The sequence below is a fragment of the Adiantum capillus-veneris genome, chromosome 11 (assembly GCF_014529385.1).
Source record: "Adiantum capillus-veneris isolate H3 chromosome 11, ASM1452938v2, whole genome shotgun sequence".
Lineage (NCBI taxonomy): Eukaryota > Viridiplantae > Streptophyta > Polypodiopsida > Polypodiales > Pteridaceae > Adiantum > Adiantum capillus-veneris.
In genome coordinates, this window is record NC_140941.1 from 57,771,667 (window position 1) to 57,790,150 (window position 18,484).

Consider the following 18,484-nt stretch of genomic DNA (forward strand, 5'->3'; position numbering starts at 1 on the left):
TTCCAATTCTTGGACTTTTTCGCAGATTAGCACCTCGGTTTTGGGAGCATCTGGAACTATTTTCATAAGAGCTTCGGCCTTCTGGATAAGCTCCTTGCACATTTGAAACCTCTCTTTTTCATACCCTGGACGAGGGTACGTTAGCCATCTATCCTCTTGGGTTTGGTTGGGTTTTAGCCTAGCTCCATAATCTTTCAAGATCGCATCCAAAGGTTCAACCACTTTGTCGACCTAGACTGAACCTCCTGAGTTAGTCTCTGACTCTTTAGGTCCCTTTATGTTTTTGTTCCTTTCTTGCTCTTGTCTAAGATGCTCTCTTGTTTGATTCAGTTTAGTTTCCAAAGCTGATTTCTCCTTTAGCCTCTTTGCTTTCATTTTATTCCATTTGGCTTTCCATGATTTTCTTGCAGTTCTTACCGATAAGTTTTCGATTTTTATTTGAATAGGCAATGTGGGTTCCTCAGCTGGTTTGTTTTTGATAGCTTCTTGAGCTTGAGCTCGAGTCATCACGTTCAAAGGAATGGCGGGTTCTACCTCGGATCCGCTTGAAGAAGGAATCACGCCTACAACATTCATTGTTGCTTTCCCTCTGTAGTTTGGATTTTTAGCACAGTGTTGGCGTAGATGGTCTATCCCACAACGTTCACAAAATACGAATAATTCGATTTGTGGACCCTTGTTTGGACAACTTTGTGCCCAATGATCACCTCCACACTCATAGCATGGACCTTCTTGTTTCATAGCTGGTGATCAGCCAATGGTTGTTCTTGCCTGGTAAGAATGTTCTTTGAACCATACTCCTGATTATCTATGAACATGAGCGTATTCACATCCATGGAGTAATGTTTTCTTGTAGGTTGTGGCATATGAGTTGGTTGAGCGTAGTTGACTATCACTCTCCCATCATTTAGAAGATGTGGTTGTTGCCCTAGCACACATTGTGTCTTTGGCTGAGTGTTACACCATGGAGTGGGATGATCCCCTCCGCAAGTATTACATATCCTCAATTGAGGATGTCATACAATTAGGTTTTTCTTGTAGCCTTGGTTTATTCTTCTAATCACCCCCTCGACCACTTGATCAATGATTGGTTCCCAAGGAGTTTGAACATCTTGCTTTGTTGTGGGTTTTCTCTTTGGAGATGAGGCACTACTAGCCGTGTTGTCTGTATCTTCACTCACCTCTCTGTAGGCCTTGCAATTGTCAACTAGATATAGAGCTTCTCTAGTGACTTGCTCAAACGTTGTGCATCCTTTTAGATGTAGGTCCTTTCTGAGAGTTTCATTCCTCAAGCCCTCTATGAAGAGAACTGATAATCTAGCATCTTGTGGTAACTCTCTCACAGGACGTCTATCAATGTATTGTTTGAAGTGAAGCAAAGATTCCTTCACTCTTGCGTTGGCTTTTTGTTTGAAAGCGTAGATTTGGGGCACTGTGCTATGTTTGATTCCCCTTTTTGAGAATTCCTCTACAAACTCTTGTAAGAGTTGTGTTATGTTTGGAAAATCATCTCTATTTAGTGGTTGGAACCAAGTCAAGGCTGTTCCTTCCAATGTTAACCCCAAATATCTCATATTGAGTATTAAAATCCGCAATTCGTTTAGCTCTCAACACTTGTTTTAAGAGTGAGACATGAGCATATGGATCCCCTGACCCATCGTATTTTGTCTTGACACATTGAGCCACTTGATATGGTCTTAATCATTGTGGTCCAGTCACTAATCTAACCAGTCCATGGTCTCTTGGAAAGACGTCTCTCGCTGTCTCCTCTAGTCTTGGAGAAATTCCCGGTGGAATCCTCTCTGATGTGTACTCTAGCATTTTTTTTGGTTGGAAATAAGTAGAGACCGGAGTACCCTTGTATGTGTATTTGTCTAGGTCAATTGGATCGACAAGTTTTTACTCTCTTCCATACTTATCTACCATCAAAACTTGCACTCCATGGGCATCTGTATATGTGAATGCATAGAGGTTCTTATGGGTGGTCAGCTCTCTAGCATAGGGCTCTACACACTTGTAGAATCTATACAAGCCATCACGAGCATAATTTGTAATCACTCTCATGGATTCATTGGCTTTGATGAATCTTACGTTCGGTTTGTTGATCAGAGGATGCCTCTCCTCTATGTATTCTCCTAATCCCCCAATTGTTGGCATTGCATCGTTTTTCATGTCTCTGAGTGGAGTAGAAAACCCTGGTGGTGAATGATTTATCATGATTGAAGATTACTCAAATCTCTCAAGATTGTCCTTGACAAGCCCACTTTGGCTTAGTGCAACTTATCCCTTTTTGCTCCTGGTAAGGTCTCCCAAAAGTCAAAAATTTGTGACTTTTTGGTCTCTGGAAACTACTCTTGGGGTACCCTAAAAGATTGGATTTAGGAAACCTAGTAAAATTCAGCTCTAGGTGTGTGCTATTGCCCACAATCTTTCTTCCTAGCTATACCTGACTCAATTTGGAGTTTTCTATCAAAAGTTAGAGCACTTTTAGTGAACTGCACTTGAAATAGCACTCAAAACTGTCTCACGACCAGAACACAGGAACTTTGGCTTGTATCTTGGCCTCCCAAAGGTATTTTTAGCTCAAACTTGAGATTTGGGATGTTCTCAAGTATGTTTACAAGATCACCAAGTCAGATACCCCCACTATGCTGAGAGGTACATGGATCACGATCCATGTTCCTGTCAGATTTTTTCTCTTCAAATTTTTACTATGTGTAGACAAGGTCATCTGCAGGCTCTGTACCAATTTTCATCCAATTCTAAGGTTGAGGTACATGGATCGTGATCCATGTTCAACCACATCTGGACTTGTCCTCTTAGGGGTTTGTTCCTAACTATGTCCACAAGCTAAATCTCAAATATTTTTGGATTTGGACTTGTTTTGACAGGTCAAATTGCCAACACTAGGTCTGCACTACGGTTTTCTGTGTATCACCTGTTTTTCTCCCTTTTGACCCAAATTTACTCAATTTTTTCCAAAACTAGACTTGGGGATATGTTTTCTTGTGTAGGCACTACTAATCTGGAAATTTTCAAGTCAAGCTGTCACTATGGATACATGGATCGCGATCCATGTTGGGAGCCCAAATTGACTTTTTTTGGTACCATCAAAATCACATGATTAGGAGGTCCTATGGTATCAAAATTTTTGAAAATGGACCTCTGGATTGAAATTTAGGTCAGTTCTGGCACTTGCACAGATTACTTTGCAGTTCTGGGCTTTTGGACAGATTTTGGATATACAATTTCACTTTTGAAAAGACCACTAGATTCCTTGTGATTTCCTCTAGCTATGGTGCAAGTTTGGTATCAGACTGTGACAAAGAAGCATGGATCGCGATCCATGTACCTATGCGTCAGATTGCACTGAAACTTGGCACACAGCTTCCCCTTGGTCTCATGATCCCTGCTATATGTTTTTTATGTGATTTGGACTTGTTTAGGCCAGGCAAAATTCAATACACGGGTCTATTTTAGGGTTCTTTACCCTGGACAGTTTATGGCACTTTTGACCCAATTTTTGAACTTTTTTGGCAAAATTTCTTTTGGGACTTTTGTTCACAATGGTCTCTGCTACAGGCTAGAAAAGATTTTTTCCAAAAAATTCTCGAGGGTATATGGATCGCGATCCATGTTCCATCACTTTTGGATCTGAATTTTTAGTGTGCTGATAGCTTATAATATTTATAGAATGCTCACCAAGAATTTTTGAATTTGGATCAATTTTGCCCATCCAAAACTGACTTCTACAGTCTGTTGTGGCAGCTTTGACAATGAGCTATTTCTAGCTCTTTTGACCACTTTTTGCAACTTTTTTGCATATGGTTCTTTTGGGAAAGTTGTTCCAAATGATACCAGCTACCTACTGCTCAAATCTCAACCAAAAAATTTTCCAAAAAATTTCATGAGGTACATGGATCGCGATCCATGTTTGACCACATTTTGACATGAAATTTGGTCAACTTGTAGTCTATGTTATGGTGATACTCTTCCTCAAATCTTTTTGAGTTTGGAAAAATTTTCCCTGCTCGAAAGTGAGTTTTTCTGTCTACCTTGCAGTTTTTGACTAGTTTCCTGTGTTTGGCTATTTTGACCAACTTTTTAAATTTTTTTGACATGCTCCCTTTTGGCAAAGTTGTTCCACTAGTTATCAGGGATGTACTTGTCAAATGTCAACCCAAAATGTCAAAAAGGTACATGGATCCCGATCCATGTTGGACAACATTTTTTCATGAATTTTGTTATGTTGGTTCTTTATGCCCTATAGAAGCCAAATCTCACCCCTGTTTGAATTTGGATCCCAAAATCTCAAGATAAGCTCAATTTTGTCTCTGAATCCTTGTTTTGGCTGTTTTGCCCTAACAGCCAATTCTGAAGTGATTTTTGAGTTTTTCTTTCAAACAAACTTGATTAGAGCAGTTTCCCACTGATGCTCATTGTAACTGGTCACTTTCCACCAAAAATGGTTTTTTGGGGTACATGGATCGCGATCCATATTCCTCCACAGAATCTTACCAAACTTTCCAGATTGATTCTAGAGAGTATGTTGATGCCCTTGATCCACAAATTTTTGAATTTGGATCACTTTTAAGGTCTCTACCATCAAATTTTCAGAATTTCAGAGTTATGGTCATTTTGGCCAAAATATGGTTTTCACCGTTTTTACCCACAATTTTTTAGTCCAAATTTGATGGTGGTAGTTTCTACTTACCCTACTCCTAAGTACTGAAATGAAACATGAAACAAAAACAAACGAAACGGTACAAAATAAAGTTGAAACGGAAAACGGAACAGCACTCTGAAAGTATAGATAAAATGGAAGAATGAAATGCTTTTGGCTATCTCACTCACAACCCTCTTTACTTCTCAAGAATAGATCTAGCAAGTCCTCAACTTCTAAACTCTATCAAGCACTAAACCCTGTGTCCAGCTGCTTCACTGCTAAGGTGTAAATGAAATGAAGAGACAAATCTTGGAAAAGGAACGCTCTAAAAACGCACTAGGTCACTCACCATCTAAGGATCATATCCTCGGCAGCGGCGCCAATGTTAGCGGGTCGCCATGGCAGACGTCTGCAGCATAGCTTTCTTGCACTAACGTAATGTCAATACTCAGGGAAAGGGACTCGGATGGGGCATGGAGACTCTATGAGATCGTCAATCTCAAGAAACAAGCAAACACAACAACTCTACAAGCAAACCAACACTCAATGATCCGGGAAGTTTGCCTATGTCCTTTCTCACATCTCTAGGTCATCACGCCATTTTGGCACTCGAATGGACTCGAAATGCAACGAAACTTTAGGAGGAGGTCTAGGACACCTAGGGACACTATTCTAGCAAGTTTGGTCGCAATCAGACAAGGTACCAAAATCACGATCCATCATGAAAAAGGTCCTAAAAACTGCAATAGAACTATCCTGAAAAGTCGCCCTATGGTCTAGGAACACTCTCCTATGGTCAAAATGACTATAAACAAGGATTTAAGCACTCAAATCTGCAATTATAGCTCACAGACGCATAGTCGCAAACCACAGCAAAACTAACAATGCTTATACTTGAATTAAATAGCAAAGAGAGAGGAACACAATGCAAGTTTCTGTTTTGAAAACGGATTACCAAATCATTAGCTGCGATGATTACAAGTTTGGAGCAGCTCGTAGCTTGAGCGTACGTTTTTTGAGCTCCCTTTTTCTTCTAAAGATAAGCCTCCTTTCACATTAAAGTTATTGACCTTTACACCTAGGGCTTTCTAAATGGCCAGTGGCTGGTTTACATGGACCTTTACAAATATCATTAAAGCATTATAACTCAGGGAATTGATCCATTACTCTAGAATCAGGATTTACACAGAGTATCACTAAACTAGCTCGGACAAAATAATAGACTACAAATGTGGTGTCCGGCTACGTGTCCGACCAGTTGGGCACCCGTTTGATTTATTCTCAAACATAGCTTGAACAGGTGGTGGACCTTCAAACAATCTTGGGCTAAAATTTCCATAACACAATGGATAGTAGGCTGGAGAAGTGGGGTGGAGATTTGCCCCAAACCATCCATGGTAGTAAACAAAGTAGCTACACTCCATCCACACATTGAATTTGAAACAATAGAGATAGCTTTGTGCAATTTATCTAGCTTGGATAGGTGGTGGACCTTCAAACCAACCTCAACCAAAACCTCCAGAACACAATGCATAGTAGGTTGGACAAGTGGTGGACCTCTACCCTAAACCATCCATGGTAATAAATCTAGTAGATACACTCGAATCACAATATGACCTTCAAACAATAGAGATAGGCCTATTCAATAGAGCTAGCTTGGAGAAATGGTGGACCTTTAAACCACCTTGGGTTAAAACCTCCATAACACAATGATTAGTAGGTTGGACAAGGGGTGGAGCTCTGTACCAAGCCATCCATGGTAGTAAACATAGTAGCTATACTCCTTTCACACATTGACCTTGAAACAATAGAGATAGCTTCTTTCAATGGATCTAGATTGGTTAGGTGGTGGACCTTCCAACCACTTAGGGGAAAAACCTCCATAACACAATGGATAGTATGTTGGAAAAGTGGTGGACCTCTTCCCCAAACCATCCATGCTAATAGACATAGTAGCTACACTCCATTCACACATTGACCTTGAAACAACATATATAGCTTGTTTCAATAGAATTATCTTGGACAGGTTGTGGACCTTCAAACCTCGTTGGGCTAGAATCTCCATAACACAATGGATAGTTGGTTGGACAAGGGGTGGACCTATGCCCCAAACCATCCATGGTAGTAAACATAGTAGCTACACTAAATTCACACGTTGACCTTGAAACAATAGAGATAGCTTGTTTCAATAGAGCTAGCTTTGACAGGTGGTGGACCTCAAGCCACCTTGGGCTAAATCCTCCATAACACAATGGATAGTAGTTTGGACAAGTGGTGGACCTGTGCCCCAAACCATTCATGCTAATAGACATAGTAGCTACACTCCATTCACACATTGACCTTGAAATAATAGAGATAGCTTGTTTCAATAGAGCTATCTTGGACAAGTGGTGGACCTAAAAACCACCTTGGAAGTAGGTTGTACAAGTGGTGGATTATATTATTTAGTAACAACTGAATTTGTTTTTTAACCAGGAAGATATGGCACCAAAAAGAAATGTTACAAGGGTGGCTGTCTCAATTGACTATACTTGCAATGATCAAAGGATTTCGTATTTGGATATACATGGTGTGAAGGGTGCACAATTTCATAAGGTACATCTATTTATTGCAAAGAAAGAGAATGATAGTCTATTTGAAGATGTTGGCCAAGTAGTGGAAGCCTCTATCTCTACAGTTGATGGTCATCCATAGGTGGAATGGTTGATATTGTAGTCCCAATACATCAAGAATTCCAATTATCTCTAGGAGCATATGCATTTTCATGCATGTCTCAAAATAAAGATGAGATAATGTTTTTTCAAGGATGGAAGATTGAAGAGTTAACTCAAGGTGTCAATCAAATCAACTTCAAAGCTCCATCATGGCCACACTACAAGGAAAAGAAGGTGAAAGCTTCACGACCACCTATAAACAAGAAAGTCAAAGTGAAAAAAGTAGCACCTAAGGAGACTAGTTCTATTTTGGATCTAGACAATGCATCTCTAGCATCCTCTATACAAGGTTCAACGTCCAAGATGAGAATCCTGGATCCAGAAGCTCTAGAGGCAGAGGCCATGAAAGGACAAGAAAAAGATACAAGTGGGATGAATAAGTATATAAGCTATTTCCCTTTCCAATGTAAGGAGTTTGATATCCCTATTCAAAATTCTTGGCTGGCTCCTGATCACTATAATGTATGTACTATTGATGGAAAACATGCTGAAAGCATGCTATTTGGATTTTCCCGGAGTACAACTAAGCCTGCAGCGTGTGCATATTTAATGTCTGTTCAAAATGCAAAGCCAAAGAAGGGTACACCTTTGGCAGCAGAAGAGGTACAAGAGGGCAAACTACAAGATTATCATTATTGGATTCTTGATGGCCAACCTTCAATATATGCCCCAAAAGTTTTGCTTCACAGTGAAGAAAAAACAATGAGATATTTCAAAGAATGATTGACGTGTATAAATAATGATGAGGCTAAAGCATTATATGTCAAGCAACCTTACAGTCAAATATTGCGGCATTTGCAAAGTCAATGGATCTATTCAAGACGACCATCACGAGCAGCAACTGGAGTTGCAGAGGGACATACATCTCGTGCTAGATGGGATGTAAGTGTCTTTCTTCTTCTTTCTTGTTGTCTTTAATTGAGCACTTGAGTTCAATCTTCTCATTGGTGTTATATTTCTTTCTAGAATTTTCTTTAATTGGCAAAACTGAGTGCAAGAGAAAGTTGGATTGCTAAACAGGCACACATGGTTACACATTTCGATCGAGTTTATGACTGTTGGTGGCTATAAATTATTCAAAGGCTTGAGGAGGAGAACAAGAAACCCCCAACAACAATATTTAGATTTCTTTGCGGTCTTGAGGAATCAGAGGTAAAGATCATTCAAGAAGAAATTAAAGATGAGAAGATTTTATTGTCAAAGAGTGCAAAAGATGGTGATGTAATTGATCTGTATGATCGAATCAAGAAACTCATTCAAGACGCACTTCTTGAAGGCTTCAATGCTTTGAATGAGTCATCACCCTGTAAAGATTGGGAGGAAATAGTCAGCATGTATAAAATCAATGATGCATTTTATAAAACCATTCTAATGCTATGTGAGCAATGGCTCAAAAATAGCTTGAAGCATGGAACAAAGAAAATGGATTTTCTGGATGAAGCTATAAAATACATTCAATGGGCAATTCACCTTCACAAGGAGAAAATTGAGTCTCTTGATTTTCCATGGTCCATCTATGTGGTGAACCTACAGATGGAAGGAAATCTCTACTTGAAGCGCCACTTCAACAACCAAATTCCTATTGGCTTATGAATTTTAGACTTGACAAAACACTATGGGGACAACTTACAATGGAGTGAAGAGATATTTAGCAATGCTTTGGATGGTATGTTGGCTATTTCTGGAGGCTCAATTGATCCTAGATTTGTGTTTTTTGCATTTATAGCTTTCTCTAAACCCACAAAATTGCAATGTGCATTCCAAAGTATGGAAGATAATGTGAGCTACCATTGTTGTGGTGCCTTGCATCACTTTCCATTAGCACCTTGCAAAGGAGCAATTCAATTCCTTGTGGTTATTGCCTTCATCGGACAAGGTAATGCATTTGAAGACCTGAGAAGGAGATCCGAACAACATCCCGTGCCAATTGATTGTTCTTTCCTTCAAGTAGAAAATGAAGGCATGTCAGATTTGCAATATTTGGAAGCCAAAAAAAGAGTTTTTGTCAAGCACTACATTCATACATATTGTTTTGAAGATCGCAAGCTTGTAGATCTCTTTAGTGATGGCTCTCTAGTTGCACAAGAAGGATTACAAAAAAAAAGACGTCATCTACTTAGTTGAGAGCATGCAAGAGCAAGGAACCTTAGCAATTAGGCTTCTCGAATTTGCTAAGGCTCATGCTAATATAGAAAAGTGGGCTGACCTTCAAGATCAACAACCTACTTTGCAATTAGCCTGACAATGTGTCGATCAGAGGAGAGATTTCTCCGCAAGAAGAGGAAGGAGAAGAAGACCAACCTCCATTGTCAATGGAGGCCTACTTGGAAATGAAAGGACGTATGTTTTGAACTTCTTGTATATGTTAACATCTACTCTTGTTGATTTGATACTCTTAATGTTAGGTTTTGTTTTATGTAGTATTTTTTGAGTCCATCTTTTCATCTTCAATAGTTAAAGGTTTAAATGTAGAGAATAATCTTAAAATTTTTGAGTGATGAACACTTAGATTTTTTTTTTGAACACTAGCCTAGACTTAAGAGCTTGAATTGGTGAGTTTTAGACCTCGTACTATCCCCTTTATTTTATACTTTCAAGGCTAGCATGGATAGGTGAACCATACATAGATCCCAATCTCAATAAGTGTGTTAGACCTTCAAACAACCCCATATAGATTGGACAAGTGGTGGACCTTCCATGGAGGCTAATTCAAACAAGTGTGGTGGTGAACCTTTTGTGGAGTCTAATTGTGGTAGACTTAAAACAATAGCCATTTTCTTGCACTGGCTTGGACAAGTGGTATACCTTGCTTCTATTAAGGTCTACATTGAGAGAAGAATTGAATGTAGAAGAAGAGAGAGATTAACGAAGCATAGATTTGTAAATTTGTAGAAAAGGGAAACATGTTAGATAAAAAAAATACCTCTCATTGTACGAGTGTCCAAAATGTAGTTACATATTTCATCCAAACTTAACACCTTTGGATAAAGGCTTATCTTTAGACATTAAATCAAGAGGTTATGGCTATGCATGTTTGCGAGTATTGGTCGACATGAATGAGGAGACACATAGTTTGTTGACTATGACTCTATTTGATGTTTTCAAGTATTTATATGGATAGAAGTCTTAATTACATGTGTTAATATGACTTTTAATGGATCAAATCTCAATCAAGTCAATCATGGTTGTTGTTAACTTTATGTGGCCTTTAGTATTCACTTAAGTACTAATTTTTATTAGAGTGTAGGGTGTACAAGTTTTTCACAAAATATTGTAGTATAGACTAGTGTTGCCTTGTGTACCAATAGTTGCAAGGATTATAGTATTGATTTTACCTTGAATAAATTCCTTCGACTTCCACATGTTTAAAATTGGTGATTTAAATTTTAGTGATTTTTGAGAAATCAATGTTATTTGTGTTTTTTAGATTCGCAAATTGGGATAGATAAGGCCCATGTGGTTAAGTCCTCAATTGTCGAACTCCTTGATTCTATTATTTTTGACATGCCCAAGGTGGATGATACGTCTATACCAAAGTCTGGTGATGTGCACCTTGAGCAAGCTTGCAATAGTGAGATGCCTACTCAAACAATACAACTTACTTCAAAAGAGACTAAAACCTCTGCTCAAGAGCCATTTCCATTTTTTGCTACTTCATCTAGTGCAGATGTTGAGAAATCCATACTCACAATTATTTTGGACTTAAATGGTCTGTTATTGAAACATTCCCCTCAATTGTCCTCACACCACTAGTCAGTGCAACTAGATCCAAAAGGATATATTATACTTAGGCTAGGTTGCATCCAATTCTTGAAGACTATAATACAAAGGTTTAATGTTGCAATTTGGTCGACGGCTACTAAGAACAATGTGCTTCAAATTCTTAAAGGACTAGAGAGATTAGCAAAAGGTAAATTATCTTTCTTTGCAATTTGGAATCAAGAAGGTTGCTACACTTGTCAAAGCAATAAATTATTTAAACCTAACAATCCAACCATTGAGGCAATGTTCAAGCCTCTACCTAAAATTACCATGGGATATGAATGTGACCCAAGAAGAACAATGCTTATTGATGACTCTCCTTACAAGGGATGCATTTTCCCTACAAGCAATTGTATTTTTCCATCCCAATTTGATGGTGAAAAACTGGTTGACGATATGCTCTTTGAGGAGTTGCTTCCCTACTTGTTTGAGCTAGATGAGACAAGGGATGTGCAGAATTTCATTGCCTCTAATCGTTACGGACAGCCATCATTGACAAATGAAATCAAAGATAATTGGAAGCAAAAAAATGATGCTTGGTAAGCCAAGGTGTTCTTTACAAGAAAGATAACTCCTGCAAAATATGACAAAGGTGAAGCTATCCTTGAAGGTAAACACAATCGAGCAAGTGACAAAACCAACAACAATGACATCAGACCAAGAGATACTGAAAAAGGAAGGTACAGCTGTTGAAAGCGAAGGCACCACAATTGATCAATCTAGCTAGGCAATTGGGATGTACTACAAAGGGGCCATTGAAGGCAACCACTGCAAAGGCTTATATAAACAAGTTTCAAATCTGAGAACAATCTTCTAAGGCTAAATAAAACACACCTCTAAGGTACCTTTTATGACTTGAACCTTGTTTCACATACTTGAATATATATGTGCATGGTATCAAATTTTTCTTTTTGTTTCTTCTTGCAGATATTAAAAAAAAAAGATTTCTAGATATTCCATGGAGAAAGCTTGGACAGGTGGTGGACCTTTTGGTAAATCCCCTCATGGGAAACATATACAAGTCCTTCATGCAGTGATAAGGAAAAAATTTAAGAAAGAGCCTAAGAGGTTGGACAGGTGGTAGACTTGCACCTTTTCTCCCATTCTCAATTGAGTCTAGATATCCACCACTGTATTGTTTGAAGTGTAGCTTGGACAAGTGGTAGACCTTGAAACAAGAGACCCCTCGACCTATGGTAGATCTTACTTTTCTCCCATTCATAGTGGAGCCTAGCCTAGCCAGGTGGTAGACCTTACTTTTCTCCATGCTTCAAAGAAGCACATCTTGGATAAATGGTGAAGCTTTGTAAGGTTTTCGATTGGGATTTGTTTATAGCAATGAGGAAGTTGAAGATGGACTTTGGAATCTAATAATACCATAGTGTAGAAAATGTAGAAACTGTTTTTATTCTTTGAAACATAATTTTTGTTTTGCAATTGCAAAATCATCACTACAAGAAAGTGGGTCGACTATCTGTAGGCATGATTTGAAGGAAGGTTTTGAAGCACCCAACCAACCTCATCCAAGGCCTTGTCGTATATGTCAATCACCTCCTTGTCACCTGCCACTTGCTGTCAAGATTATCAAAAGAGTGCTTGTTTTGGACCTTGAAGGATTGCTTTTAAAAACAGTTGAAATAAAACATGGAGATTCTATGCCATCTTGGGCTCAACACATGTATCTTGTGGAGTTGCTATAACCTAACAAGAGTGCAACACATCACACAAAATGTTTCCCAAAGCATTATAGCAAGTTCAAGATCTTTATGAGTAACAAGTGTTGCCAAAATCCAAACATCATGTTAGGATTTATAAGGGTTTATCATAAAAACTTGAGTGATATTTGGAAGATGTTTGAGGACTTGGATGCAATGAATACCTTGATTTTTTATGATAGTCCATATAGGATGATGTGGAATATGCCAGCAACATATCTTATATTTCCAAAGATGTGGAGGCAAACACCTGAGCAGCTTCAAAGATTCTTGCAAGAAATGATTATTCCATGGTTACTTGGATGGTTGTATGCAAGAGATACGAGAGATTATACCCATAACACAATTGTAAATTAGTATAGTGATCTTGAGACAAATCATGTCTTCCATGTGTACGTGTCAAGGCGATAACATTAAAGAAGGTTGACAATGATCGTTTTTATGGCTAGATGATGTCCTTTTAGTATGATGTGTACTATATAACTCAAAGGTTATTTTTAAACAAGATATGTCAATTTGATTAACACTTGCATGGAGTGCACCCTCCTCTAAAGGGACTTGCATGTATTCTACAGGGTATCCTATTATAAAGAAAATTATTTGTACACAGGTTGCACCCTTGTCTAAGGGGACTTCCACATATTACTCTAGTGTATGCTATTATAAGGAGAATCCTATGTGATGAATCATGCTCTGTTCTAAGGGACTTGTAATGGAGTGCACTCTACTCTAAGAGCACTTCCATGTATTACTAGATTATATCCAATTACAAGGAGAATCCAATGTAATGACAAAGCATCCTGGTTTAGAAATAAAAATGTGTCAATGAACTGTGCCCTAGTCTAAGGGGAAATCGCTATATTACTAGACTGTATTCAAGTCTAAGGAGAATTCAATGTAGTTCTAGATTGCACCTTGTTTTTGGGGACTCATTTTACTAGATTATGATTGTGTTTCATCATGATATATTTTTTAAAAAATCATTTTGTTCTTCAAAAATTCTATATCATTCCATCTCAAGTTTGCATCCATTTATAACTAGGAGAAACTTATGTTTGATATCAAAATAAACCTTACAAGTATGGAACGGAGAATTCATGGATGTGCAAGAAATATCTTGGTCTTGGCACGCATGTTTGCCTAAAACATTTATTTTTGTGTCCTCCATATAAAAGATTTTTAGAATCTACAAGTATTTGAAAGGAAAAATATAAAGTCTAATTGTTTGCATTGGGAGAAAAGAAATCATGGACTTTGAATTGTGTGAGAGACCTTGTTTGTGGAGAAAATGTTTGAATCAAGAATGGTTATTTTACATCCTCCACGTAAGAGAGTTTTGGAAACTAAAATATGTCGAGAGGAAAACCATGGAGTCTAAGTGCATGTATTGAGATGTCAATGTATGCATGCATATCTTTATTAGGGTCTACGCATAATTGGATGCTTTTGGATGTTAACTTCTCCAATTTGGTATAAAATAACATATTTAATGTTTTCTTGTGGGTAGTATTTATTTCATTATATATGTTTTTAGCCTAGTTTCTTGAACTTCAAATAAAACCTTCTATGTTGCAATGGAGAAGTACTTAGAGAAATTTTTATGTAAACACATTTACTTACCCTTTCACTAATTGTATCTTAGATAAGAAGTGGACTTTGCATTCCTCCATAGCCTATCCTAGACAAATGCACCTTGAAACTAGCCCTCCTATGTTGCAATTGACATATACTACACACTTTATAAATGGCTCGTACCTTAAGTAAAGAATGTCTAGATTAGAGGTGTGTGTTGCTTTGATGTCATGCACAAGTGGGTTTATTTCTCAATGGTTCCTAGCTTGGACAAGTGATGGACCTTGAACTAAAAATTCAGGTACTCCATTTGACCTTAGCTTGAACAAGTTGTGGGCCTTCAAACCAATGTCTCCATGTTAAGATAAGTTGTAGGTAGGACAATAAAGTATAAACAATGAAAATGGAATCAATGTACTAGTCTCTTGATGGTGCAACCACCCAAAAACATAATTTTTCTTGGCCAATGTTTCTTTCAAATGTTTAGTTTAGTACAAAACGTCAACACCTTATACATGATATATTGAAAGCTGTCCAATCTCGGAATTTGGATTTTCCCAATCTTTACCTACTATGTTCTTACATGATTATAATAACTTTTTCATCATCTATCCATGTACTAGAAGAAATTAAAAAAAAAACATTTAAAATTTAGAAACATTTGAGAAATTTTTAAAAAGGTGTTGATTGGTGTAGTAACCATGGCCAATATGGAATTCCTTACATTCCCAAGCAAACATGTTGAGAATGCCATCATGGACTTTCTAGATAGTTTAGGAATAGTGTGCCTTGTTTTTGAGTGAGATGAAGATGCTTCTTGTCTACACATATTTTCGCTTCTCATGAAGTTTGCAGTCAAATCATGGTACGATGCATTGTTGTACACCACACAAAATGGGTGGAACAATTTGAGGCTAGTCTTTGAAAGACATTTTGGGGAAAGCACCACAAGAAAAAAATATTTGGCAGAGATTAACAGAGTCGATGCAAGGGAGCTTGCTAGAGTATGTCTCCTACAAATCAAAGTTGGAGGGTCTAGGGCAGGTGGGTTGCCTCATTAAGAGAGGGTGAAGGAGCACTAGATTTCCTAAAAAATGATTCCTTTGGGGTGTGATTATGGAAATATCTTAGGCAAAAGGTCGAGGGGAGGTTTCCTTCAACATATGTGTTGCTAACTGGCATCGTATCCCACCTCAAATATAAGAATTTGCCCTTATGAGCCAAGGAAGCCGATCAATTAGAGGACATAGTTAGCTTTTAGCAGTAGATTAGGTAACAACCAAAACCATCAAATTGGATTGAAAAGTTTAGGGAAAAATCTATCAAAACCATATTTTGGCAAGAAAGACCATAAAGAAAAAACAAAAAAATTGGATGGTCAAAACTCAAAAGCTGATTTAAACCCAAAAAAAAAGTGCAAAAAGGGGATAACCAAGCCACAAAGAGTCAATTTGGAAAGTTTCATGTAATTTGTTTGGTGCAAGAACATGGATTGTGATCCATGTCCTTGTGTGTCTTTTTGAGCAAAAATTGATACCACGTGGTCCAATGTGCTCCACATCACTGAATATATACTTTTGATGAGAAATTGACAATGAAAACTCACTCAAATCAAGAAATTGGACAAAGGATACAAAAACCTTAAAAATTTACCAAAATTTAGGCCTTTTTTAACTTTTTGAAATCTAAATCCAAAAGTATGTGAAAATATGTCATCTACAGAGTGCTAGCATCATACAACTGACCAACTTTTATGTGTAGATGTCATCAAACATGGATTGGGATCCATGTACCTTTTGATCATCTGAGACTCAAATTTGAGCAGTAGATAGCTGGTAATATTTGGGATAACTTTTGCAAAGGGCACCATAGAAGAAAACTCCAAAAAGTTGACCAAATCATCAAAAGACCAGTTGCTAACCAAAAAGCGCAGGGTAGACACAAAAAATTGCTTTCGATCAACAAAAAGTTTTTCAAATCCAAAAATAAGTGATAGAGTGGACTACTCATACTACAGGTAATCATCAAGCTAAATTTGGAGTCTGGATATAATAGAACATGGATCGCGATCCATGTACCTTTTTTGATTTTTTGGATAGAGACCATACAAACTTGTAGCAGAGACCAATACCAACAAAATATCCAAAAATAAAATATTCAAAAAACTCCAAGAAGTGGGTCAAAATAGGGCAAAAGTCATTCAAGGCCAAAAATTGCCAAACAAACTTAGGCTTTGACTTTTGGGTGACCTAAAGTGATCCAAATCACATAAAATTCATATAGCAGGGATCAGTAGACTGAGAGGAAGCTGTGTATCAAGTTTTAGTGCATTCTGATGCAAAGGTACATGGATCACAATCCATGTCCCACTGTCACACAATGAGCCCAAATTCATGCCATACCTATCTCTAGTCCCTAGACCCGCATCGGGGCAGTGAAGTTCCAAACATGATTTTCAGTGCACTATAACCGAGGGTAGAGATGCCACATTTGAAAAGAGAGAGTAACGAACCAAAATCCCTCTAGTGTACATATTAGTGGGTATGAGGCAAGAGATGTTGTAGTAGGGGAGCATAAAATGATGACAATGGTAGTATAAACATGAATAATCCAACCATCTCAAGTGGCGAAGTGTGTGTTCAAAAAATACAACAAATCAAGAGATCCATATGCACATGTTTCACTCTTTCAGCAGAAAAAGTTGCAGATTTCCATACGCACTACAAAGGATTTGGTTTGACCTTGGAAGGAACGGTGTTGACCTGGTACCATAGTCATGCCATCAGGTCCCCAACTGTTAAGAAAAGTCGAACCCTAAAGTTTCAAGCCATGTAAATGCCAATACCCTAATCAAAATGCCAAATTTCTCTAAATCTGAGAAAAAATTCAAAAAAATGGCATAAATCTTTAACCAGTTATCTAAATTCAAAAATATTTGAACCATCGCATCCCCAAAGCATGCTTACACAGATGGTTGACATGAGACCTTCAAGAGGTGTTTCAACATGGATCATGATCCATGTCCCCCATAACCAAATCTGACCTATAGCCACATGACCTAGTATTTGTAGCTTTCTTAGATGAATTGATGAAGTATGGTCAAGTTTGGACTTGTTTTGATCAATTTATGCTCATTTTTCATTTTTTGGTCAAATTATTTTTTGAATTTCTCCACACTTTTTAGACAAATTTAGGAGCTAACTGGGTGTCTTTCTACAATTCCTCCCTATGAGGTGTTCGAGATCTCCTCCGATTCTAACAAGCAACAAGAGACTCAAGAGAAAAAAAATCTCAAAAGATGGATCTAATTCCACCAAAGGAAGGGGAGAAAAACAAAACTAAAGGGAAACTGGAAAATAAAGAGTCAACAACAAATGACATTTGAAAGTGGAATAGTATCACCGTGCTAAAGAGCCATAATAGACGATGGTAATCGGCTCATCAAAGAGTGCAACCTGGATGAACAACTTGATTCCATCAAGCTACAATTTCTCTGTCAGTGATCATATCCAACCTAAGGGAGGTGGATGTGAGGGATGCCAAAGAATAAGCTCAAGCACTCAAAGATGCCAACCAAAGGCTCTAGCAGTAGATTGAGGATCTACAAGAAAGTTAAAGCAAGCTGCAAGAAGATCTAGCCAAAGAAAAGAAAGAAGCTACACACTATTTCAAAGAGGTCAAAGAATACAATGTGGTAAATAGTCAAATGTAGGTAGAACAAGAAAGATTGGAAGAAAATATAGAGAAACAACATCGCCAAAATACAAAACTAAATGACTCTTTATGACATCATGAAGAATAACCTCTTGAAGCTCCTAGCAATCCAATATACAACAACTCTCCAGGTTCCACATCAAAAACTCTAGCTGCCATACTTGAGAAGTTGAAGGAAGTCAAAGCGGAGCTAGCCTCGACCAAATTTGACAAACAAGTTATGAAGTTGGGGCACATGGCTATCCAAAAAAAGAAGGATTAGGATATCCAAAAATTAACAGACCATCTAGCAAAGACACATGAAAATCTAGTCGCACAAGCCAAGAAGAGTGCTTTGGAGC